We start from the raw sequence: 26301 nt of genomic DNA on the forward strand, positions 1-26301 counted from the left end.
TGGGAAGCAGGTTTACCAACATTTGGAATGGGGTACTTGCAAAAATATTGATGGGTCTATTAATTGTTCTGGTCTGTTTATTAGGATTGTGGGGGGCATGCAAAATCAATGACGAAATAAAGAGAAATTGGACCAAAAGAACAAGGAGAAACAAAGAAAGTGAAAGAGAGAAAATGTTTAATGAAATTAGGCAAAGCTCACATAAAGGGCAAGATGTTGAAATGCGTATCATGCGCAAGGTGAAAAATTAAAAGTGAAAAGTCAAAAAGAAAGATTTGTGTGATGACGAGCGTCATCAGAGGAGGGACTGAGAGAGCGTAGTTTAAATATTACATATTAGATGTGAAATGCTTATACCTAACAATGCTGCATACAAAAAACGATCATAAAATATTATTTGCTTAAATGTATTCCTAACATGATTATAAGTGTGAAGTTACTATTGTGCACATAAACTAATGTCGACTGTAAGAAATAATTGCTTGCATTATAATTAATTGAATATGTTAACACCTACGAAGATTGCATTAGAACCCATAGGCCTTAAATTAGCGTGAGTTGAAGCTTAGCCGTGTAGCTCTCATATTAAAGCATATTTTTCTGTTTTTCAGTGTACTGATTCGTAAAAGGCCATGACCCAGCATGTGTTCTTTTCCTTTGTTTTATGTTGAAAGTTATGCCTTATTCCCATCCGCATGCTAGCTGCCTTAGTATAAGTTTTATACGTTTTGCAACAAATATAGAAACATTCAAGGACGTTTTACCATGGAAAAGAGAACTTTTAACCTGAAGAACGTGCCAAAGGATGAAGTAACCCCGGATGTGCCACCTACGAAGACGTCAATTATGAAGACCAATCAAAATGTTATAAATTATCGTGGGGTGACAATTTGGATTACTTAATGTATAATTTGATAGGCTAAAGATAGTGGGGTATAGCAATTATCCAATAGAATTTTGGGGGAATGTATTTTGGAGAAAGGATAAAAACTCATGACACAGAACAGTCAGCGCAATTAGGTAGGGAATTATATTGATTGCATCCAGAAACTCTGTCACTCTGTTTGGTGATTTGAGACCTAGACAAAACCATATTCATCCATAGACTGCCCCTTTACACTTTTCCTCCTTATGAGGGAAGTGTCCCCTGTCCCTTTTCTGAAATAAACTGTTGGCGATCTAACTGATGTCCTGAAGACGAAGACTGATCCTGCATGCTGACTTATTCCGAGGAGGGTAATTATGACAATGCTAATGTAATTTGTCTGTTTGCTTTTCCTTTCTAGGTACCAACTGCTGTATTTTTTTAATAGAGACCTTAGTCAGATGTTTTCCAAATTTGTGTTTACAATTATTTTGCATGAAGCCCAACATGCTCATGCTAATTAGTGGTTAGGCTAGGTGATCACTTTGACTGACGCAAATAGACGTGACTGACATTGTGCTATGCTGAACTGAGACGTATATGATATTCTATGCACTCTGACCTATGCAAATCTTATGTTGGCGCCCTTATGTTTGTGATCTTTGCATTATTGAAGTCTTATTATAGCTGTCGTGTTATGACTTTGCTCATATGCTTCCTGGTTTTGAGATTGACACTTCTATTATTAGATTGTAATCAATAGAGAATAAAATTCACAAAACGTCAATAAAGGTGTGGTTATTCATGGCTGAAAGGTCATGGTTGCGCCGATAGTTTAATAAATGTCTTTATCCAAAGTAAAGTATATGGTGGTGATATATGTTGATAACGTCATTGACATATTGCTTGACATATTGATCAGTTATCTCGTTCTACGGTGTCTCACCACTGGGTCAAAAGATTCATCGGCCTAAAACGAGTCCTAATGTGTATAATATTGCCATAAAGGGACGCGTAAACAACGGCATGGCTGAGACGTCCCAGACCACGTGCCACATCACTGGCAAAGTGGCCCATGTCTACCTGGAGGCTGACCTTGCGCCGGGACAGGCCAGTGGTGTTCACTGCCAGCCTGATGATGGAGGCAGACATGCGGTCCAGCCGGTGCATTAGCTGCCTGTCACGGCGCCTTGCACCCTCTCTCTCAGTTATGAGTTCTGCCACCAGTTGTCTCATTGAGAGTGCAAGGTCGCCGACATGGGTATTGAGTTGTTGAAGCTCTGTGTGTACTAGCTGCAGCCCACTGTTCTGGTTTTGCTCCATGCGCCGCATGGCCCCTGACATTCTCCTTATCTCCGGTGTCTGCAGGCGCTGACCCCGTAGGAGTGCAGCCTCGGCGGCCGACAAGGAGGCGTCCCCTGACTCAGCCTGCGGCACTGGAGGGACATTTACACGTCGCCTGCGACGCAGAGGAGGCTCCGTGTCATCTACAGCGGCACTGTGGCTGGGACCAGGTGCTGGCTCACTCACCAGTATGGCAACTGGTGCATCATGATGGGACTCTGGGTGGGTGGTGCAGGTCCCTGTGGTGGCTGGTCCTGACTCCTCTGCAGGCTGGTGGCTGACCTGTGGCCCCTGGACGCTTTGGCTGGAGGTGGTGTCTTGTGGGAGACCTGTGGGACATAGGGAACACACTGTCAGTATCTACCATCTGTTATCAACTTCCTAATAAACTGTTGCCTATCAACTGCCTACTTGACTACATTGCCCATAATGCACCATGCAGGTGGTTGCTACTCTGAAATGGAGCTATTTTGGTTGTGCATGCTGCTGTGTACAAGGTGGGTGGGGGTATGGCATACATGGGTGTACATGCATGTCTCATGGTACTCACCGGTTGATGGTCCTGGCTCTGAAGTGTCCAGCTCTCCCATCCCGCACACTGCCTCTGGCTCCAAGGTCTCCTCCACTCTTTCCTCCAGGGGTGTGGGTGGTGGTATAGTGGATGGTCCCCCTCCAGTGCCCCTCATCTCCCGGAGCCGCTCTGCCACCCTCTCCTTGGTCCAGGAGCGCAGGTCATACCACCTTTTCTTCAACTCTTCTATACTCCGGTGGCAGACACCCATGGAGTTCACCTTGTCCTGTATTTCGCTCCAGATTCTTTTCTTCTCCACCTCTGGCACACTGAGGGCTGCCCTCCCAAACAGTTGTTCATGGTGCTGGCAGCATTCCTCAGTCAGCACCTCCAGCTCTTTTTCTGCAAATTTCAATTTGCGCTTTCTTGGTGTCTCTGCCATGGTAGCTGCTGTTCTTCTTGTTTGCAGTTCAGCAGTTTAAAATGGGTGTGGTCCTCCCTCCCAGGTGTATTTGTAAACTTCCTGGCTGTGATGTCACCATCAGCAGCCAGGAAGTGTTTTCTAGAGTGTTCTGCTGCACCTGCATTCAATTTCTAGCACAGTCGCAATTTGTGACACCCACTCGCAAATTGCATGTTCGTTTTTAGCGTGGTCGCAAAAAGCGACCTCGCAAAAAGCGGACTCGCAAAAAGCGGACTCGCAATCTGCGGTGCGACTTTATTTGCGAGTCGCAAATTGAAGTCGCTTTTTCTTCTTGGATACCATTTAGCGAGTCGGAAATAGCGAGTTGCAACGACTTGCAATTTCCGACTCGCTACATTTTTCCTACCTACATCTGGCCCTTGATCCCTCTGGGTTGAATTTGAGTGAAAAAATGATTGTCCACTTGGGGTAGACAGTTGAGACAGCATTGATGAATGTATCAATTCTCTTTCTATATGATTTTAAACATTTATGTTGTAAATATGGTTATTTATCTTTTGGGTTGATTTCACTATGTTGTCCTTTATGCTTTATTTTACACAGGTAGCAATAGTATGAAAATCGATGGTAACTTGCCTACTCCAATTGACCTACACATGTGTGTTCTTTTATATTGTTGCAGATTAGTCTGTTTCCCTTGGACATATATGTTTAGTAGTTATGCCCACTTGGGTGGAATTGTTGGTGGATATTTTCCTTCTACAATCTGACTTGACTGCCATTGTGTGATTAAATTCTGGGCTAATATATGCATTATTGCTTTACCTTTCCAGGGCACAATTATCCTGTATTCGTGACATTAAGTTATGCCCACTTGGCTTGATTGTGGCATGTTGTTATGAATGTATTAATTGTGCATGGACACTGATCTATTTGTTAGCATGAGAAAGTTGAAGCATATTCATAATTAGATTAAGAAATGTTGAGATTGTATTTTTGAATTATATTTGTGAAAGAATCTAGCCCAAATGTTTTTAACTGCTTGCAACAACAGTTTGCAGTGGTTTTTCAGATTTGGTGAGACATGCCTTGGAGTAAGAAATCAAGCTTTGATGTAGTGTAGTTCATATTATTTTGTGTTAATAGTAAACATTTGCATTTGATCATGTGGAATTTGCAGCAGTAAAATCTCTGCACAATACAATGGAGAATAGCAATGCTCTAAGATGACTGCCATTGTTTATGTTATATTGCATCTATATGAATTGTTGTCTGTCATGTGTGTTTAACACTATTTGAATATGTGTTTTCCGTACCCACATCATCCATGATCAAGGCTACAGCCAAAACGCATTGGAGGGTAAAACTGTTTCCTGATTAAATTAATTTTGCAGTATTTCGAAGGTGTCCGGATTTTCCTTGAAACTAAGATCACCAAGAACCCTTTCCTTGATCCACAAAAATGGCTGACACTGGGTGCAAGTTGCAATTTTGTGATATTCATTTATGCTATGGTAGTAAATCTAAGTCATTTTGGCTGTGCCTGGATCCCTTCCCACAGATAATGCATCATCAATTTGTGCCATATTTACACTTATGATCACTCGTGACATCATTGTGAACAGGAAAATCAGACTACAACAGTTCGCTGACCTTGGTTTTCAGTATACATGCAATGTTTTGTATTACGCACATGTTGATAATAATCACCTAACTTATTAATTAATTCATTTGATAATCAAAGGTAATCTTCCACTTAAATGTGCTATCATCTGATAAATCACGCTAAATCTAACATATAGTCACACATATTTCTCTTAATGGGGAACTGTCGTATTTGTTGCTGACAGTAATAAATACAAGAATGTACTTTTATGCAATTGACTATGCTCTTCTAATGATGCATACACTCATGCCCATGTGGGCAAATTTGAACCACTTAAAACAACCAATTAAACGTATTCTCATCTGATTACACCACCTATATATTGTACTTGTTCCAGGTTAATCCTACATATTTGACTCCAAGGGGGACTATTATATCTACTGCTGGCAGTAAACAGAAAAGCAATATTAGATTTGTAATCAACCATACCTTTCTACTCTTGCTACAACATCATATCCAAGTGGGTGAATGTCATATTAAGGTCAACAATTGGCTAAATCCTCCAACAGTGGGATACCAATTTTTATAGCATGATCATGTCAACGTATGTATTCAGCTTAGCCAATTTACTGTTTTAATCATCACCTCGACATTGGATGAGCTACTTCAATCATATTCTTGCAGCCTTGTGTACTTATTCAGATCTACCTATTGTATACTTTGAATTCATAATAAAAGGTTGTTGTTATTGTGGTGATGTAACATAGTTCAGAATGCATGAACATTCCTTGACATTAGGGGCCATATTTACAAGAAAGTGGCGCATTACTAGTGATGCACCACTTTTCTTGCAGCCCCCTTGCGTCCCCTAATGCCACCATGGGAGTGCCGTATTTACAATACAGTGCACCATGGCACATGTTAGGGGCAATAGAGTATTTTTTTATGCTATTGTAACACTATACTGGATTAGCATACAAAAATGAAGCTAATCTAGTATAGTGTTAAGAGGCCTATTGAAATCAATGGGAGCCTCATTTTAACACCTGCCTTAAGCAGTCGTTAAAAATACCCTGGAAATGGCACAATAGAATCTTGTAGATTCCATTGCGCCAGTTTTAGCCACCCTCTGACGAGGGAACTTCCATTTGCATACATTATGCATATATTATGCATGATGTGACGTAAAGGGTGTAGAAGGTGGAACAAACCTAGTTTGTGCCTCCTTGTAAATATGGCGCTTTGGTAGTGGCCCGTTAGCGTCACATTTGTGGCAAAGATTTTGCTGCAAATATGGCACTAAGAGGCGCAAGGGCCTTGTAAATTTGGCCCTATATTACATTGATCAGCCATTATTCTGTGCCTAATTTCTGATATTCCAATAAAATGAAAACTACTGCACCAAAATAATATTTTTCCCTATAGTGAAACCATTTGTGTGCAAATAAAAATATAAGACACAAGTTACTCTGATTTCTGTAAGTTGAGACAGTTAATTCATTATAAAATGTGTGTGCAAATCTTCTATGTTTAGTCCTGGCAGAACCATTGTGTTTAACTCTATGATGTATTTGGATTCTAATCTTCTTAAGACTTTCTCCTTGTCCCCTTCTCTAATACTGAGCTGGATTGCATAAATTACAAAAAATGTCCAGCCACAGGGTAAGATCTATATCTGTTTCTGATGGCTCGCAAGTGTTTTGACACTCTTTTGTGTACAGGGAGTGTAGTACTTCCTACATAGAGCAATTGACAAGGGCATTTTAAAACATACACAGCATGACATGCCTTACAATGAAAATTGCTTCTTATAACTTTCTTGCATTGTGTAAAGGGTACTTCAAACTTTTTTGCATTTCTGCCTGCAGGCTTTACATTTGCCCCATTTCTTAAATCCTGAAATCTGATTCACCCAGGTACTTTTTTTTGATGTTGTAGTTTTAGGACTACTTTTACCTAATTCAACACTCATGGGTCTTGTCCTTCTAAATGTTATTTCAGGACTTCTTGGGGCTAGCTTTCGTAATACTAGATCATTCTTAATATGATGCCAATGTTTGTGCAGTATTGACCTCATTGACCCTTCCAGTTGGCTGAAAGTCATTATCAGTCTAAAGTGTGGATCTGTTACTTTTTGCTTCTTAACATCTCCTTTCCCGAAATCAAGCTGTTCTCTGGGTTTAGAACTCACTTTAATTTGAGCTATCTCTATACAACTTTTCGAGTGACCTCTAGCCAAAAATCTCTCTCAAAGATCTTCAAGAGCTGTGGCTTCCTCATCTGTTTTGCTGCAAATGCGCTTGACTCTTAAGTTTTGTCTGTATGGAATACTATTAATTAGACAAAGGGTATGAACGCTGTATGCATGCAATAGAGTATCCTCTGCTATGGGTTTCCCATACAATTTGGTTTCCAGCCTTTTATTCTTAGCATGAACTGTGAGGTCTAATATGTACTTCTTCAGCATGTATAGTGCTTGTGAATTCTAAATTGAGGTCATTGTATCCATTTTCTTCCTGAATCTTCAGTATTGTCTCTCTTGTGCCTTTCCAGGCAACAAACAGGTCATCTACAGACTCCAATGTACAACATGCTTACACCAGTCTTGGTAATGCTCTGCTTGGATCACCTGCTGTGCCTGCCAGCCAAAATTCAAAATTGCATCACTGGGGACAAAATAGGTTCCCATTGCTGTCCCACAATCCTCATGGAATAGTTCTTCATTGAAAAGAAACATATTGCTTTCCAAGCACCTCTGAGACATCTTATTAGCATCTGAGTATGTTTCTAAAAATTAACAGGTTATAGCCTATAAGAAATGTCGTATGGCCCTTAGCCAATCTGCATGTTGTATGCTTGTGTATAGTGTAGTTACATAAATATATATAAGGAGGAAGTCATCTTCCCATGCTAATTCACATATTTTACTAAGGAAGTCCCCTGTATCCAGTTTATAAGGGGGCAAAGATTTGACAAAGTCCTGCTGGAAAAACATATTTAGACATCTTCTCAAATGCACTGTTGATATGATAGGACGCTTGGTGGGTTACTACTTTAGGAATCAAGTATAAAACCAAAGTACGTGGATATTAAATGTTCAGGAAATGGCATTCTCCATATGAAATCAGGCTTTGGTCTCTCCAGTCTGTTAGTTCTTGGTTCTATTCTGCATTTATTTGTTTCATTATTGTCACCGTGACTCTCACATAGCATTGCTGGTTGTTCAACTATTTATAAGTTTCTGTCTTATATTGCTCTTTGGGCCATAAGACAAGGTTTCCACCTTTATCAGAATTTCTCATTTCACAACCTGTTTCTGACCTGAGTTTGTCAATTTGTCTGTGGTAGCTGCACAGACTATGACTGCTTGCTTGCCTCTTATTTATATTAATATAGAGTTGCTTTAAATCATGGGTCGCTAAATCACGGAAAGCATCTACTGCATTTCTTGGCATATTTGGGATAAACTTAGATTTTTGTTTAAAATCTGTGGATGCCTCACTATAGATGTCAATACCCTGTCCCATGCTTATTGTGTCGCCTGTGACTAATGTATTTATACCCATGAATTTATTTGTATGCTGTTGCAGTGCTATCATTAAAGTCATCAGCTATTTGGAGCCCTTAGTTGTCACTGACCCTCAGTACCTTTTGCTGGATTCCTTTCTTTGATTGCATTATAAAATATATATATTTAATTCATTGCTCTCATAAACTTGAACAAATCAATTCTTGTTTGGGTGTAATGCAAGTTCTGCTGTGGACAATATGACAGACTTAGGTGGTCATCACAACCCTGGCGGTCGGTGTTAAAGCAGCGGCAAGACCGCCAACATGCCGGCGATAAATATTTTGCAATAACGATGTGGCGGAAACCACCAACAAAGACAGCCACTTTAACACTCCGACCGCCACGGCAGTACAAACAAACAGCACGGCAGTCACCGCCAACAGACAGGCGGAGGACAAAGTACCGCCCACAGTATCACAACCTAACAATCCGCCACCTTTTCCGGGGCAGATTCACCGTGGATAAAAACACGGTGGAAACAGGATTCCGAAGGGAAAACGCTCACTTCTACACACCCCACGAGGAACTAGGACACCATGGAGCCGGAACTCCAAATTCTCCCTGCAATAGTCTTCCTGCTCCTCTACCAGGAGCACGAACGCCGGCGGCGAAGACCACGGTGAGTACTGCACCTACGACACAGGGGAGGGGGGAGGGAAAAAACAGGGACTCACACACGCAACACCCCCACCCCCACCCTCACCCACTACAACACACACACTAATAATATATCATGATACATTATAGTTACACCCTCCCAACCCCACTGGAAGAATGCAAAGACAAAAGAAAATGAGTGTAACTATTGTGATGTATTAAAAGCAAGTAGGCAAAAATATATATATATACCATTAACAAAATATACACCAAGCATAGTAGTCCAGGTAGTACTCTAATTAAGTCTGTGGAACACTGGGCCCACACGGTATGGGCGAGGCCCACACAAGATCCCCGACCATGATAGAGAGAACACTGCAGGGGCATCATAGAGCAAGAAAACAGGCACCTCATGGAGAGGGAAAGGGGGGGCACCTCAGCCGGTTGAGTGCACAACGCCAAATCCACGAGAGGGCCACATGCCCACTGTTCCATCCTGGGGAGTGCAAAGCCACAGTCTCACAAGTCTCTCCAGTGGGTGGTTTACCCACTGCTTTCTCCTGGGGAGTGCAAAGCTACAGTCTCACAAGTCTCTCCAGTGGGTGGTTTGCCCACTGCTTTATCCAGGGAGTGCAAAGCCACAGTCTCTCAAGTCTATACAGTGGGTGGTTTGCCCACTCTTCAATCCTGGGGAGTGCAAAGCCACAGTCTCTCAAGTCTATCCAGTGGGTGGGTTGCCCACTGTTCATTCCTGGGGAGTGCAAAGCCACAGTCTCTCAAGTCTATACAGTGGGTGGGTTGCCCACTGTTCAATCCTGGGGAGTGCAAAGCCACAGTCTCTCAAGTGGATAACAGTCTCCACTGAGCATTGTGCCCAGAGTGCTTCATCCTGCCAAGGTCTGAGGTAGTGGATGCTTTTCTCCACTGGTTCTGGAGGGGGCCTTGTGCCCAGAGTGCTTCATCCTGCTAAGGACAGAGGTAGTGGATGGATCTCTCCACTGGTTCTGGAGGGGGCATTGTGCCCAGAATGCTTCATCCTGCTAAGGACAGAGGTAGTGGATGGATCTCTCCACTGGTTCTGGAGGGGTCATGGTGCCCAGAGTGCTTCGTCCTGCTAAGGACAGAGGTAGTGGATGGATCTCTCCACTGGTTCAGGAGGGGGCATTGTGCCCAGAGGGCTTCATCCTGCTAAGGACAGAGGTAGTGGATGGATCTCTCCACTGGTTCTAGAGGGGGCATTGTGCCCAGAGTGCTTCATCCTGCTAAGGACAGAGGTAGTGGATGGATCTCTCCACTGGTTCTGGAGGGCGCATGGTGCCCAGAGTGCTTCATTCTGCCCGTGACGGTCTCAGTAGCGTCAGTGCCCTTGGCGCTCATGTGCCAGCGTTGCTTGAGATGGCGGTGCCCTGTTCAGCGGTGCTTGAGACGGCGGTGCCTTGTTCAGCGGTGACGGCGGTGCCCTGTTCAGCAGTGCTTGAGACGGCGGTGCCCTGTTCAGCGGTGCATGAGACAGCGGTGCCCTGTTCAGCGGTGCATGAGACGGCGGTTCCCTGTTCAGCGGTGCTTGAGACGGCAGTGCCCTGTTCAGCCGTGCATGAGACGGCGGTGCCCAGTTCAGCAGTGCTTGAGACGGTGGTGCCCTGTTCAGCGGTGCATGAGACGGCGGTGCCCTGTTCAGCGGTGCTTGAGACGGCGGTGCCCTGTTCAGCGGTGCTTGGAGCGGCCGTCTCCTTTGCAGTGACTCAGCTGCTGGCGGTCCTCTCTGTCCCAGCGGGGCTTGTGCTGGTGGTCCTCTCTGTCCCAGCAGGGCTTGTGCTGGCGGTCCTCTCTAGCCCAGCGGGGCTTGTACTGGCGGTCCTCTCTAGCTCAGCGGGGCTTGTGCTGGCGGTCCACTCTAGCCCAGCGGGGCTTGTGCTGGCGGTCCTCTCTGTGTCAGCGGGGATGACGGCTGTGGCCTCCTGGTCAGCGGGGATGACGGCTGTGGCCTCCTGGCCAGCGGGGATGATGGCGGTCTCCTCTGCTGTGCTGCTCTTCCCAGACTTTCCTGGTTTCTTGTGGCCCTTCCCTACCTTGGGAGGTGTCGCAGCTGACTCCACATTCCCACTGGGACCCCTGGGAGCGGCTTTGGTGGCTGGAGTCTTCCCTCTCTCCTGCCGGCCACTGACCAACTTCTGATGCTTCACTGGTGGGGGACTGTCTGTGCTGTGGCTCCGTGCCACACTGGCTGCCCTGGTGGCCAGTGCACTCCAGATTCCGGTGACTACAGGCACCACTGGTCCCGGAGATGTTGTGGCTGAGGTGCTAGTTCGGGACCTAGGAGATGGACGGGGTGGGGGAGGTGTGGGAAAGAGGTCAAGGTTGGACAGGAAAAGTTTTTGGGGGACACTGGGATGGGTAGCTGGAGGGGGTTTGGGAGTGGAGGAAGAGGTTGTGGTTGTAGGAGGTGTCTGTTTGCTGACTTTGGGTGAAGGTGCATGCGCTGGAGGCTGCCGTGAGGTGGATGGCTGTTGGGTGGGTGTGTGCCTGCGTTAGTGTATCTTGGGAGGGGGCGTCACAGACACACTGGGAGAGGACACAGGGACGTGTGAATGGTAGTGGGGGTGGTGACTGCACGTGAGCGGGGTGTGGTGGTGGGTGTGCTGGTGATGGCAGTAGTGGCTGTAGAGGTAGTGCATGCAGGTGTGAGTGTAGACAAGACTGGGAGGGAGGAGGGAGACGAGGAGGAGGGGGACACAGTGGAGGCAGTAGATGTTGGTGTGTCTGCATGTGTCTGATGCTTGCGTGAGTGCCTGTGGGATGTGTGGTGCTTATGTTTGCCTGAGCTTCCCTTTTGTGTTGACGTGTGTGCATGGTGGTCTAGAGGTGTGCTTGGGAGAGGCTGGGGTACAGGGGATTGGGTCTGGGTGGAGGAAGTTGGAGGGGAGGCTAGACACAGGGACAATGGCTGCCATCAGTGTGCTGAGGCCAGAGTCTGAAAAGCTCGCTGAAGGGCCGCCTGACCAGAATGAATGCCCTCCAGGAATGCATTTGTTTGTTGCAACTGCCTTTCTACACCCTGGATGGCATTCAAAATGGTAGACTGCCCAACAGTGAGGGACCTGAGGAGGTCAATGGCCTCCTTACTGAGGGCAGCAGGGGTGACAGGGGCAGGGCCTGAGGTGCCTGGGGCGAAGGTGATGCCCACCCTCCCGGGTGAGTGGGCATGGGGCAAAGGCTGAGGGGCTGCTGGGAGGGTGGTGCTGGAAGGGGGGGTGGCAGCTGTATCTGTAGATGGGGGGTGGACAGATGTTGCCACCACCACAAGGGAGCTCCCATCATAGGACGAGTCTGTGTCGCTGGTCTCAGCTCCTGTCCCCGCTGTGGAGCTCCCCTCGCCCTCCGTCCACTGGTGAAGTCCGATTCCGTGGTGTGGCCCTCCATTGCCATGTTGGATGCAGCCCCCTCGTGCTCCGGTGCCACTGCTCCTCCGCCTGATGATGCTAATGCACACAAGAACAGGGAGACCACAAAAAGGGGGGGATGACAGAAGAAAGACATGTTGAGTGCATGCATTACCGCTACCGTTGGCGGACACGACAGACACACAAGCCCCCTGCACTACGCTGCGCTCTTGTGCTCCACTGTTCAATTCCTGGGAAATGGCCTACTAGGCTATGGAGGACATCTTCACACATGGATGACACAGGGGCATGGCTAGGTGTACTTGGCACTCTACAGACCTGCAGTGGGGTGCCACATGGCCTGCCTTACGGAGGGACCTTGCCTACGGAACTCGCCCTGGCATAGGGAAACCCACAGCCCACCTCCCCCACCCAGACACCTCCACTGTGTGAGTAAAATCAGCAGAATGAGAGTGTACTCACCCCCTTGTGGCTGCTGTGATGCCCTCAAGCGCCCATCCAACTCCGGGTACGCCACCACCAGGATCCTGAACATCAGGGGGGTCATGGTGCGACGGGCACCCCTCCCACGTTGGGAGGCCATCCCCAGCTGAGCCTCTGCCGTCTTCTTGCTCCAGCGGCGAATGCCCTCCCATCTTTTCCGGCAGTGGGTGCTCCGTCTGTGGTAGACCCCAGGGTCCGGACGTCCTTGGCGATGGCATGCCAAATATATTTTTTCTGGGGGGCGCTGACCTACATGATTTGTACAGTGGGAAGAGAAACTTATTACCAACTGCACCGTCACAGCATTGGCCCCCATCCCTACCCTTGCCATGTGGCACATGCACTCACTGTCGGTTCATGCACGCCACACTCTCCCTCCTTCCTTCTTCCATCCACACCTCTCCACACAGGCATAGCACACACAGAATGCTACCAGTGTACTTACCTGTTTATCTGGAGGACCGTAGAGTAGCGTGTACTGGGGGAGGACCACATCCACGAGTTTCTCCAACTCCTCCGATGTGAAGGCAGGAGCCCTTTCCCCAGACACTCGAGCCTTTGTCTCTTCCAGACCGAGGTCACAGCAGCACTTGCAGTGTAGGTCCTCTCCTGTCGAAGATCAGGTATCGAGAGATTGAACAGATAGAAAATGGCAGTCATGTCTGCGGAGGTGCGTACGGTCACCGCCGGCGTACATCGTCATTGGCTCCTGGGACCCATAGGGTCCAATGTTAACCAATGCAGCATTGCGCCGCGGTCTTCGACCGCCTACCGCGACGGTGTACAACGCCAGCGCAGTTACTTCACATCCCATTGTCCCACTTTAGAGGTCAGCCAGCCGCCATTTCAGGGGCCCACATGGCTTCATTTTCAACTGCGTCACACATACCTAGGCCTAGACTCAACACACATACAGGCCACTTTTTAGATTATGATTGGTGTTCTGTGTAAGCTGTGTTTAAGTACCTCTGAGTTGTTTGACTCTGTGCTCGCTGTTGTCCTTCATAGGCACCGTCCGCTGGGACATGTGAGGAGATGGCGGCATCCTCCGGTGAACCGACCGTTGGTGGACCTGTCGACAATGGAGGAAAGACATGTGATCATCACGTACAGGCTTGACCGTGCCACAATCCAGGAACTTGTGGAGAAGTGTGGCTCAATGGTTAGAGCAGCAGACCCTGATGCAGAAATCTGGCCCGGGACCAGGGTTCGATTCCCGCCTCAGCGGGTCTTGGGCTCAATTTCCTCGGACCTGATAATTCTCGCATCCGTGCCTAATCTAATTCATGGGTCCCACGCTGTAACTCTGGGCATCAGCTTGCTTAATCTCCACAACGGCCCCAACAGGAGTGGGCACCTCACAGGGAAAAGCCAGGAGGGGTTCCACAGCGGTATGCGTACAGCGCCTTGAGACCCTAATGGGTGAGTAGTGCGCTATACAAGTACGAAGTTTAGTTTACCTAGTTGGAGCCAGACCAGATGTCAGCTATCCGTCATCCCACAGGAATCCCCCCTCAATTGCAGGTGCTGTCAGTGCTCCATTTCCTAGCAAGTGGGTCATTTCAAACAACAGAGGCCATAGCATCAGGGATGTCCCAGCCTATGTTGTCCAGAGTGTTGTCTGCCCTGCTGAAACACATGCGGAGCTACATCGTTTTCCCTCAGGTGGAGGATTTGCCTACAGTGAAAGGTGATTTCTATGCCCTGGGACATATCCCCAACATCATTGGTGCCATTGATGGGACACATGTGGCTTTGGTACCCCCCCACAGGAGTGAACAGGTGTACAGAAACCGGAAGAGTTATAATTCGATGAATGTACAGATGGTATGTTTGGTGGACCAGTACATCTCCCATGTGAATGCCAAGTTCCCTAGCTCAGTGCATGACGCCTACATCCTTCGGAATAGCAGCATCCCTTATGTGATGGGTCAACTCCAGAGGCACCGTGTGTGGTTATTAAGTGAGCACCTGGAAGCAAGTCAGTGGGCATGGTTGTGTGGGTCTGGGGATATCCCTACAGGTTAGTGTGTGTCTAACAGTTGTCCCTCGCCATTTGCAGGTAACTCTGGTTACCCCAACCTGTCATGGCTACTGACCCCAGTGAGCAATCCCAGGACAAGGGCAGAGGAGCGCTACAATGAGGCACATGAGCGAACTAGGAGGGTGATCGAGCGGACCTTCGGCCTCCTGACGGCCAGGTTCCGGTACCTCCATATGACAGGTGGATCCCTAGTCTACTCACCAAAGAAGGTGTGCCAGATCATCGTGGCCTGCTGTATGCTTCACAACTTGGTTTTGCAACGACAGGTGCCTTTTCCGCAGGAGGATGGTCCAGATGGCGGTGTTGTTGCAGCTGTAGAGCCTGTGGACAGTGAAGACGAGGAAGCAGAAGAAGAAGACATGGACAACAGGGACTCAGTGATCCAGCAATATTTCCAGTGAAACACAGGTAAGAATACAAACCTGCCTACTACATGTACTTAAACACTACTACCTCTCTACTGTCTGTCGTTTCCACCCAGTGTATGGTCACTGAGTTGTCACTTTCCCTTACGATTTCACACATGTGGGTCCCACAGTGTGACATCTGCTTTGATTCCTCATGGACTAGAGCTGTGTGACATAGGTATGTTGACATTACAAATGAGAGAGCTTTTTGCCACAGTGACTGCTAATACAGTATTCCGAAATCACAGACTGACTCCAGATTGTTTTGTGCTTTAAGGGTGTTTATTTAAGTGCTCAATATTGGAGGGGTAGCAAAATGGTGAGGGTTGATGGTAGAGGAATGTCCATGGCAGAGTCCAGTCTATTAGTCACACAGGTGCATTGCCCTAATGGGCACAGCAAGTGGAGCTGGGGCAGTTTAAGGATGGACAGCGTGACAAAGTGGGACAGTAGGATGACAAATCAAGGTGGTCTCATTTCTTGGTGGGGGTCTTGGCATTGTTCTCTGTCTTTGTCTTGGATCTCAGGGACCGTTTGCGAGGTGGTCCTCCCTCTGCAGGGGGTGGGGTGCTGGTGTGGTGGGCCTGTGGCGGTGCCTCCTGTCCACTAGCGCCGGCAGAGGTGGTGGGCAGTTCATCATCCATACTAGTGTCAGGGGCCCCTTGTAGTGCCACAGTGTCCCTCCTGGTGTTGAGTACTTCCTTCAGCACCCCTATGATGGTGCCCAGGGTGGAATTGATGGCTCTGAGTTCCTCCCTGAAGCCCGAAAACTGTTCCTCCTGCAGGCGCTGGGTCTCCTGAAACTTGGCCAGTACCGTTGCCATCATCTCCTGGGAGTGGTGGTAGGCTCCCATGATATTGGAGAGGGCCTCATGGAGAGTGGGTTCCCTGGGCCTGTCCGCCCCTTGTCGCACAGCAGCCCTCCCAGTTCCCCTGTGTTCCTGGGCCTCCGTCCCCTGGCCCGTTAGCCCACTACCACTGCCCCCAGGTCCCTGTTGTTGTTCGGGTGGTGGGTTATCCTGGCTTCCCTGTAGTGGTGGACACACTGCTGATTGATGTGTCCTGGGGACGGAGGTATGGGCCTGCTGGGTGGGTGCTGTGTTTTTGTTTCCAGAGGGGGGAAGGTCTGTGGTGGCCTGTGACTGGGTGAGGGGAACCGACTGTCCAGAGGTCCCCGATGGGCCGGGCTGGTCATCTAGATCCAGTTGGACAGAGGTGCTGTCATCACTGTGGGCCTCTTCTGTTGGTGGTGTGGACATGTGTGGACCCTCCTGTCCGGTGACGTTGGGTAGGGGTCCTGCAGGGGTATAAAAGGATGTTTATTACATCCGTGTGTGGCATGGTGTGCAATGGGTGGGTGACCGTGTACCACAGTGCTTGCATTCCTGTGTGGGACCTTGTGTGATGGTGGTTTAGGGGGGTGTATGGGTATGTGCAGTGGGCATGCTTTAGTAATGGGTGTCCATGCTTTGTTGTTGCATGCAGGGCTTGGTGTTGGGATGGGTGGGTTGTGATAGTGGGACATTTGTGAGGAGATGGAGTGATGGGGTGAGGGTGGGGGTATGTGATAGCATGCAGGTAGGGTGGGGGATGTAATAGTTAAGATTTGACTTACCAGAGTCCATTCCTCCACCTACTCCTGCGAGGCCCTCAGGATGCAGAATTGCCAACACCTGCTCCTCCCATGTTGTTAGTTGTGCGGGAGGAGGTGGGGGTCCGCCGCCAGTCCGCTCAACCGCCAGGTGGTGTCTTGAGACCACGGAACGCACCTTCCCCGTAGGTCATTCCACCTCTTCCTGATGTCCTCCCGATTTCTTGGGTGCTGTCCCACTGCGTTGACCCTGTCCACTATTCTTCGCCATAGCTCCATCTTCCTAGCTATGGAGGTGTGCTGCACCTGTGCTCCGAATAGCTGTGGCTCTACCCGGACGACTTCCTCCACCATGACCCTGAGCTCCTCCTCCGAGAACCTGGGGTGTCGTTGCCGTGCCATGGGGTGGTGTAGGTGATGTGTGGGGTGGTGTGTGGGGTGATAAGTGTGCTGATATGTAGTGGTGTGCAGTGTGAGGTGCGTAGAAGTTATGTGGGTGATGGTGTTGTGTGCCTGTGGATGCTAGTATTGTTGATGGTGGTGTCTCTCTCTGGCCTTCTCTCAGTAATTGTTGTCGTAGGGGTTTGTGGGTGATGTGGGTGTGTGTTCTATATTGTAATGGGTGTGTAGGAGTGGTGTGTGTATGTGTATCAGGTGTGTGTATTTCGAATTGTCCAATGTGGCTGTGTTTTGTAAGTGTGTGTGTATTTTGAGCGCAGCGGTGTGTACCGCCAATGGAATACCGCGGTTGAAAGACCACCGCGTGGATTCGTGTGTCGTGATAGTGTGGGCGTATTTCTGTTGGCGTGATGGTGGAGGATTTGTTTTCGCCAGTTTATCCCTGACCTTTGGTGTGGCGGACTTGTGTGGGTGTCTGAATTTTGGCGCATTCCATGCTGTGGGTCATAATAGCTGTGGCGGATTTCCGCTGCAGCAGCAGTGTGTTGGTGGTCTTCTGCACGGCGGTAAGCGGCTTTTACCTCCAATGTTGTAATGACCGCCTTAGTTTCTGAAATTTTTCCTTTTTATCTGTTAGTGTTATATCATTTATATTGATGATGGCATTGTCCTTCTCCTCAGGGTCAGTCATGATTTTTTTTTTATTTACACCTATCCTTATACCCTGACTCCTTTTGGCAGCTTGTTTTACTTTTTCTAGAGTGGTGCATCCTCCTCTTCCTCTGCCTCTCCCTTTTTGCATTTTCTGCTCAGGTTGGTCTCTCCGGTGCAGGTTGAAACTACAAACATTTTGTAAAAAATCTAATTCTTCTACTACAGAGGAGACTGGCTGGCCTGTTGCACATCAACATCTGTGTCTACTTCCAAACTGGTTATACTATTGTCTTCATGTGCTGTTTCTTCTCCTAGTTTAATTTTCTCAGTGAAGCACTGTCTACGCATATGGTCCAACTTCTTAGCAAAAGTCAATATTGGCCACAATCGTAATCTGTTTTATCACATTGAAACATGTGTGCCTTCCTGACTCTGATGGTCTCCTCCAGCTTTTTGAACCTTATTTTCAACCTGAAATTTATTTAGTAATTCTTGGACAGGTTCTTTAGTCAAATCCACTGTTATGGTTACTAGCTCTTCCAGAATTTTTTTTTTGGTCTATTTCTGTCTATTTAATTTATATGCCCACCATCTGCTTGGATGCCTCATTGTTGTTGTACGCACATTCACCCAACACATTAGGGTTGAGGTTTTCATATCTCTGGGCAAACAATATCCTTAAGCCCTTTGGGATGCAACCAACTTCTAAATATCTTTCAAGGCATTTACTCTCCCATTATTTGGATATTTCACTGCACTTTAATTTCTTCAGTCTTCTCAATTTTGACATTAACTTGTCTTTTTCAGGCTAATTAGCACACACTGATGCTCCTGCACTTTGCATTTAGCCGTCATCATCATCAAAGATCTCTAAAGCAGCTTTCTCTCTCTCAAGAACTTTGGTAGCCGGCATATGTAATATTTTCACTGGTTTGCAGTCTTTACAACCTCAGCACCCTGTGTTTAACTTTGCGTGTAAACACTGCAGGTATGCAAACGGTGGCTCTCACACCTTAGCTAATTGTTGATTTTAATATGAAATGCATCCACTTGGATATGACGTTGTAGCAAAGGTTAGAGAGATATGGCTGATTGCAAATCTAATATTTATTTTCTGTTTACTGTCAGCAGTAGGTATAATGGGTCCCTTTAGATTCAAATATGTGAGATTCACCTGGAACAAGTGCAATATATATGTGGGGTAGTTGGATGAGAATATGTTTAATTGGTCGTTTTAAGTGGTTCAAATTTGCTCACTTGGGCATGATCGTATGCATTAGAAAAACATAGCCAATTGCATAAAAGTACATTTCTGTGTGTATTACTGTGAGTAACAAATATCACAGTTCCCCTTTCTGCCAAATTTGGTGTAATTCCATTTAGTGGTTCGGACTGTAGTGACATTGAAAATCCCTGGGGGAAATTGCATGTGGAAAATGCATTTGGGATGTCCCCTTTTTTCACAGCCCCTGATTGATGGATCGCCCAACACTTTCAAGACAGTAGCTGAATGAATTAGCGTATGAGTATTGAAAATTCAGTGAAGATTCATCAAACAGCACCAAAGTTATTGGCAAAATGAAAAACACTTTGTCTATGGGAATTAGCTATATATATATATATATATATATATATATATATATAGATATATATACATCCACAAATGTTTTCTCCCTTTCGTTTGTGGAAGGAGCCAAATTTGAGCCACTCCAAACAGTCATAGTGCTGTTTAATATAATTTATTTTCACAAAGAAATTATTTCACATGGCCCCTTCCTGAAGCTTTGAAAGGACCCAGGGGCCCCATCCCCCGAGCTGAGGTCACTCATTCTGTCCCATGGAGCCCACCCATGGAACACAGTAGTTCTCTTGTCTGTGAAAGGATGGGCAGGCAAAGATATGTCTACTTCCACCCAATGGAAGCTTTAAAAATGGTCCCATTGAATGGGAGCAGGCATTTGTTTTCCTGCTCACATTGCTCCTTCCCAATGGGGGCATGAAAAAACTGCTGCTCGTACACATGCAGGAGCAACCCACATCCTAAAGCACCCAGGATGGGTGCACGAAGGGAGCTGACGGGCTGTGGGGGCCCTGAGGTTTTACTGTGCATCACCCAATGTGGTGCTTTGTGGGAGCCCCAGGTAGGCACTGGGGCCATCATCTAAGGCCCCTGGGCATGAGGTTACAGAGCCACTAATGAAACGGGGAGGTGGGCTGCACATCCCCTGCTCATATTAAAAAAAAAAGCCCCAGGGTCCCTGGGGCCCGTGTTGAATTGGGGAGAGAGGTCAGCTGCCCCCCTCAGCTTAATAACAAATAAAGTCCCCGGGAAATGGAGTCCCCGGGGTCATTACTGACTTGGGGAGGGCGGAATCACATGCTCCCCTTTGCTTAATTAAACTAAACGACCCTGGAGGATGACATCCCTATGGCCCTAAACAATTGGTGATGGGAGATGTGTGCCCCCTTCCCCATTTAAACTAATATGCCCCTGGGGGACTGGATCCCTTTGGCACACAGAAGGCTTGGGGAAGGGTGCCACACACTACTTCTCAAAATTAAAAGAAAAAAAAGAATTGCTGGCTCCTGCTGAGACCCAGGATCGTTGATAGCAGGAAGTCGGCTGGGCTGCAGGAGCCCTGTGGCCTCTTGTGGTTGGTTGTTGCCAGGCCCTGCTTCCAAGCATATGCCATGCACAGACGAAGGGCATGAACAGCTTGAGGTTAGCTTCCCATGTGCATGGAAGAGGCTGTGTGTCCAACCCATGTCACGCATGGCCAAAGGCTGTGCGCAGCGTGGGGTGGGTGTTTTATTAAAAAAAAAGCCCTCGAAATTAACAGGAAAAGAAACAACCACATGTTAAAAGGATGTCATAGTTAGATGAAACTGTCTGCTAAAACACACTGTTTTCAATTCACAAAACCACTGGAATTCATCAGTTATAGTTTCCTCTACTAACTATAACTTGTGCTTTAAGATAACTATAACTCATGCCCTTGTCATGAACTTCTATTTGCCCATATATGACATCACTCATAACGTTCTATGACATCATTGATATATCACTGCAACATTTTAAATGAAATTATTAACAACAAAACTATGCATCACTGGGATGAGAGTTATAGTTACTTTAGGGCACAACTTCTAGTTACTTGAGATAACAATAACCAATGAATTTCATTGATTTTGTTAAAAATGGTTTGTTTTAAATTATATATTCACCTAGCTCTAACTATAACATCCCTATAATGGTTGTTTTTTTCAGTGAGTATGACTATTTGGGTGTCCGGCGATTATCTAATTTGTTGTGGAATGCACAAATAACATTATTGGTCACAAAGTACTCCTCAATCTAATGGGAGTTCTGAAACAATTGAACAAAAGGTAAGGGTCTATATTGTACCACCCCATTTCGAGTGTCTTCGTAGCAAATTTGTCTCCAGTCTGTGGTGTAATGTGGTTTCAGAGCAGGGAAAGAATAATGAGTTATTATAAAAGTTACCGCGTGAACAGCAAATAACTTTTTGTAAACTAAAAAAGGAAACTCCTGTTCCATTGATAGCCCTGAGTAAAGTCATTCATCTATTGGTGCTTGAAGCAATGACGGATCTGTTTTGAATTTCTTTAACTTAAGGAAAGTAAGGCATTTCTATTTGTACCTTGCAATGGAAGGATATTTAACAGAGACCAAAAGGTCATGTATACTATTTTTAGATTATTTGCCTATTGGGTACACTTTGTTGGAGGCAGGGAATGGTGAAGAGTAAACTCTGATTGGATTTAAAACAATTGCTCAGAGCAGAATTAAAGGATGTAGGGGCATATTTATAAGCCCTGTTCGCCTCTGAGAAATCATTTTATTTAACGTTTTGGTGGTGGAGACTGCAGACCTATAAAATGAGGCCACACAAAGCCACTGGCCATGGATGTTCATGGCCTCATAAAACTGAAGTACGGAAAAGCTGCTGAAGTCGCTGTGTTGCCTTACTCTGTGTCAGGGGGTGTTCCTTGGGTGTTGTGGTAGGATTTCCCATGCAACACCCATTGGTTTTGATGCACTTCCAGATTTACAATGACTTGCAAACATAGAAATGAGTCAAAACCGTACATCTCTCCAACGGAGGCAAAATGAGGAGAAATGTGTTCAGTTCTCCTTATTTTTTCTTCTTTCTATGTGAGCTGTGTTCTGTAACACGGATAGGTAGAGGAAAAAGCCTCCAGGGATTGCTTTTGAGCAGGAAGGTGTCCCTTCTTGCACAAAAACAATCCTGCATGCAACGCAGGCCCCCTTGCACCATGGTGCAACAATGGCCTATGTTGGCGCTAGGCAGCCAAAAACGCACCAGCAAAAGGGATAAATGACAGAAATGCACCATATTTCATAAATACATGCATTTCTGCCCTTTCCCTGTGGCGCAGGGCAACTCAGCAAGGTTACTTGCTGCGCTGCGCTGCCCTGTGCCACTACTCGTGTACATATGCCCCATAGTTTTTTAATTGATGAGCTATTAGCCCTTAGATGTAATTTGTGTAAGGTTGTTGCACCTATGTATGAATGTTTGATAGGTAAAGAAGTCGTCCAGTCCTCATGAACCTTATCATTTGTGAACAGTATTTTCATTTTACAGTGCACTATGCATTCAAGCTTCTCTTCTGTGTGGGGGAAAGAGCAGAATTCAGCATTCAATGTGCTATGTGTCTGCCAGGGTTTATGAGGATCTACATCAACATTTAAAAAAAAAAAAAAATTGTGGATTCTGCAATTTCTTAAGGCTTATCGGCAGCTAAAATGAAAATGTATCCCTTAAAACTTTTATTAAATTACTAAAATTGTGTATGCTTTAATTGCAATAAATGTTACTTACTTAAACCACCCACGACCTAAAATTACACTCAACCTCACCTAGAGAGCTGCATGTGACTTAGGAAGAGCCTACCAAACTCATCTAGGACCAAATGTACTAACGTTAGGGATAACGATTTCCTAATTGTGATTCTCTCTGAATCGCAATTAGGAAATCGGTATTCCTAATGTATAAAACTCTTTTGAGTTTGATTAGTGCTTCCTAGTGAGTTGCAAATACACCTATCTCTTGCATATTAATGAGGCAGGCTGCGATTTGTGACCCATTAGGAATCGCAGTCATCACAGGGGTGGCGGTCTGCTGGTGTCAGCAGACCACCATGCCAGTGATTGCCTTTTTTAAATAAAGCAATCTTTTTGTTTAAACACAGGCTTTTTTCCTTAGAGGAAAAAGGACTGTGTTAAAAAAAAAAAAGATGAAAAGTTTCATTTTTATTTTTTTAAAATAGGCAGTGGTCCATGGAACCACTGCCTGCTTTCAAAAATGTTTTTGTAAACATTCTCAAAAGGGAAACGGTCACTTTCTCATTTGCAAATGGGTAACCACCAGCTTTGAGTTGGTGGTAGTGTGGGAATGTTTTGCAGCTATACTTCAGTTGCAAAACATTCATACACCCCATTCTGATTTAGTATTTGGAATGGATGCCATTAACACGCCCCTTCCAAAAACCGAATCAGTATGCATTTGCAATTCCAAACTGTGGTTCGGTAACATGCTACCGAATCGCAATTTGGAATTAATACATGCCGAAATGCATTTTTCCAGTCTCAAAGTGCCTGAGTCTGCCATTCAGGCCGTTTGCGACTGAAAAAGTGCTTGATACGTCTGACCCCTATTTTTCCCAGAGGGTGCTAGCCCCATCCCCCTGTAGCTGTCTTACAGCTTGTGTTACAACTCTGTCTGGCACTGCTCTTCAATATTTAACCTAGATGATTACTAAACAAATAGCTTCAAAGACAAGTCTAATCAAAGGTTTTGAGTAATTAGCTACTAAAAGAGTGTTTGGCAAATAAAAAAAATGAAGAGAGCTATTTTAAAAAAAACCCTAGTGCTTTTAATTGGTTGATAGTAGTTAGATTGCAGATTAAAAGGAAGCAACTACTCCACTGAATATTTTTGGTGAAAAAGTAAAAAGCTTACCCTTACATGGCACTTCCACGCACTACAGGACATAACATCTTGCATGTAGACTTAAAGTAGCAGTTTAAGGGCAGGTTTGGAATGGGTTTTAATTCTCACCTCTTTTCGATCTATTATTACAGCTTGTCTGAAATTGTAGAGGATGAATTAGTCTGCCATTATTCGATCTGCCAGATGGATAACATTTGCTAGGTGTCTGTCCATCTTCACCTCAGTTCTTTGTAGACACATTTATGGACTCTTTAGACACTTTGAGAATCACCTCATGCAGGATTATCATCACAAGAGATGTCAGTCTTTGCTTTAAACTTCTCTGACTGGAGAAGCTTTAGTCATTGCAAATTTGTTCTGCTTGCTTAACTTGGTCCTAGAGCTGAAGGAACGTACCCACATTGTTGTTCATACAGGAATCTTGTAGTTGCTCTTCCACTGTCAGTGATGATAAACACGTTTCTCCCAGTCACCTGGACATCTCTTTCGGATGGATCAAGTTTGAGGCACTTCAGTAAGTCATGGATACCCTCAGTCCAGGTAATGACAACCATGCCACTTGACCACATTTAAGGTGAAAGAGAACCCAAATTACTGGCCATATCCCTTTGCTGAGTGTCCTGTGGATACCCTGGAGTTTGCAGTATTACATGCAAGAATAATCAGAACTGTAAGGCATACAATCACTAATTTCAGCCTGCCTTTCGACCAAAAGACTCATGAATAAGTAGGCTGAGAGAAAGTAACATCATTCTGCATTTAAAAAGATGTTAGGACCTGATGTACTAACACTGGATTTACAGAAAGTGGTCTCAAATTGCGCCCTGACTTTTCATGAATCTAATGAGATTTTGTGAACCAATCTATGTACTGTTAGGTCACTTTGCAAAATCATCATTCGGAAACAGTCGCAAAAATGATGGTGTAAATTGCAACTTAAAGTCTGATAGCATGCCATCACAGGGATGGTGGCATGTTGGAGTCAGCAGATCACCATACATGTGATCTCAGTTAAATAAAACATGTTTTTATCCCATGTATTCCATTTTCCTTAAAGGAAATGGAGCTGCAGGCAAAGAAAAACAATTTTTAGCAAGCTGCTTTGAGAGTTGGTTGTGGTCCTCTGGACCACTGCCTACGCCCCAATAAACTTGTTTTTAGCAGTCACATAGGGGAAGATGTTGCAAAGAGACCCCTTCTCCTATGAGAGCGTTACCACCTTTTTGAGGAGATAAATTCCTGTCACATATCACTGATACATTCCATTGCAAATCACAGTTTGAAAGAGATGCCCTAAACACTTCCCTTCCAATTTGCAGTTTGTTAGTATGCATTTCATGACCCATTTTGCAATTCGGTAACCATTTACTAAATCGGAAAATGGGCATAGTACAAAGTAAAAGCGGTTTAGCTCTTGCAAACCTTGTGACGTAGCAAATCACAGTGTTTGCAACTACTAAATGGCTCAGTACATCAGGCCCTTGGCCTCGGGCTACAGCATCAACTGAAGTCAAAGCAACGCCCTCATTTAAACTAAGGATTGAGACTTCAGAAATGTGTTACCCTCAGACTGCACCTCCTCTGCCACACATTCTTCACCATTATGCAGAGTAGGAACGTTTTTCCTAAAATTTGTCATAACCGGAGATACATTTGTGAATATTTTTGTATTTAATTTTGAAGCAGATATTGAAAATAATCAGTGTAAGAGCAAAAGCAGAGCTGGGTAGTGAAAAGAGTGGGGGAAATTCTAAGGTCAGAGAACTAGGAAAGTAGGATCGGCCTGCCAGAGACTATCTACTATCAGTCCTTACTTTTTTTTAGAAGAAACAGTGTTAGAACAAAGAAAACTACCCGCTTTCTGTTTAAAATGAAGAAAAATATGCCATGTGCCACTTGTGATGGAAAGTTTGTAGCGTGATGAAAACACTGTAATCATTCCTGATTTCATTAACCAAGAAAACAGCCATGAACCATTACCAGACCGTGTCTTCACTTTTCTTTGGAATTTCAAACATTCTCCTAGGGCTATGTCATCCTGTAACATCTAAATAATCTCTGCACAGGCTGCTTTGATGTTCATTTTTTCTACGGATGGTGCGGTCAGGTACTGTAATTCCACTGGAATGAGCGTGGAATGGGTTGGCACTCAGTAACTTTAGCGTGCCCTCGGCACTGCGTCTGGAAACGGCATTTTATGGCCCTCCTTTAAAACATAGATTGAGAAAGACCCCTTAAGGAGACGCTGTGAATATGTATTGTTTTGGCCCCTACTGGGCTTCAGCCTGAAACCCACCCCTCTAAATTCAGACGCTTCAATGTCAATGTCAGTTGATCTGCGTCTTTTTAAAGAATGAGCGCAATTTTAATTGGTTATGAATATATAGAGTTTATTTTTGTAAAAC

This window comes from Pleurodeles waltl, chromosome 3_1 (genome assembly GCF_031143425.1).
Source record: "Pleurodeles waltl isolate 20211129_DDA chromosome 3_1, aPleWal1.hap1.20221129, whole genome shotgun sequence".
Classification (NCBI taxonomy): domain Eukaryota; kingdom Metazoa; phylum Chordata; class Amphibia; order Caudata; family Salamandridae; genus Pleurodeles; species Pleurodeles waltl.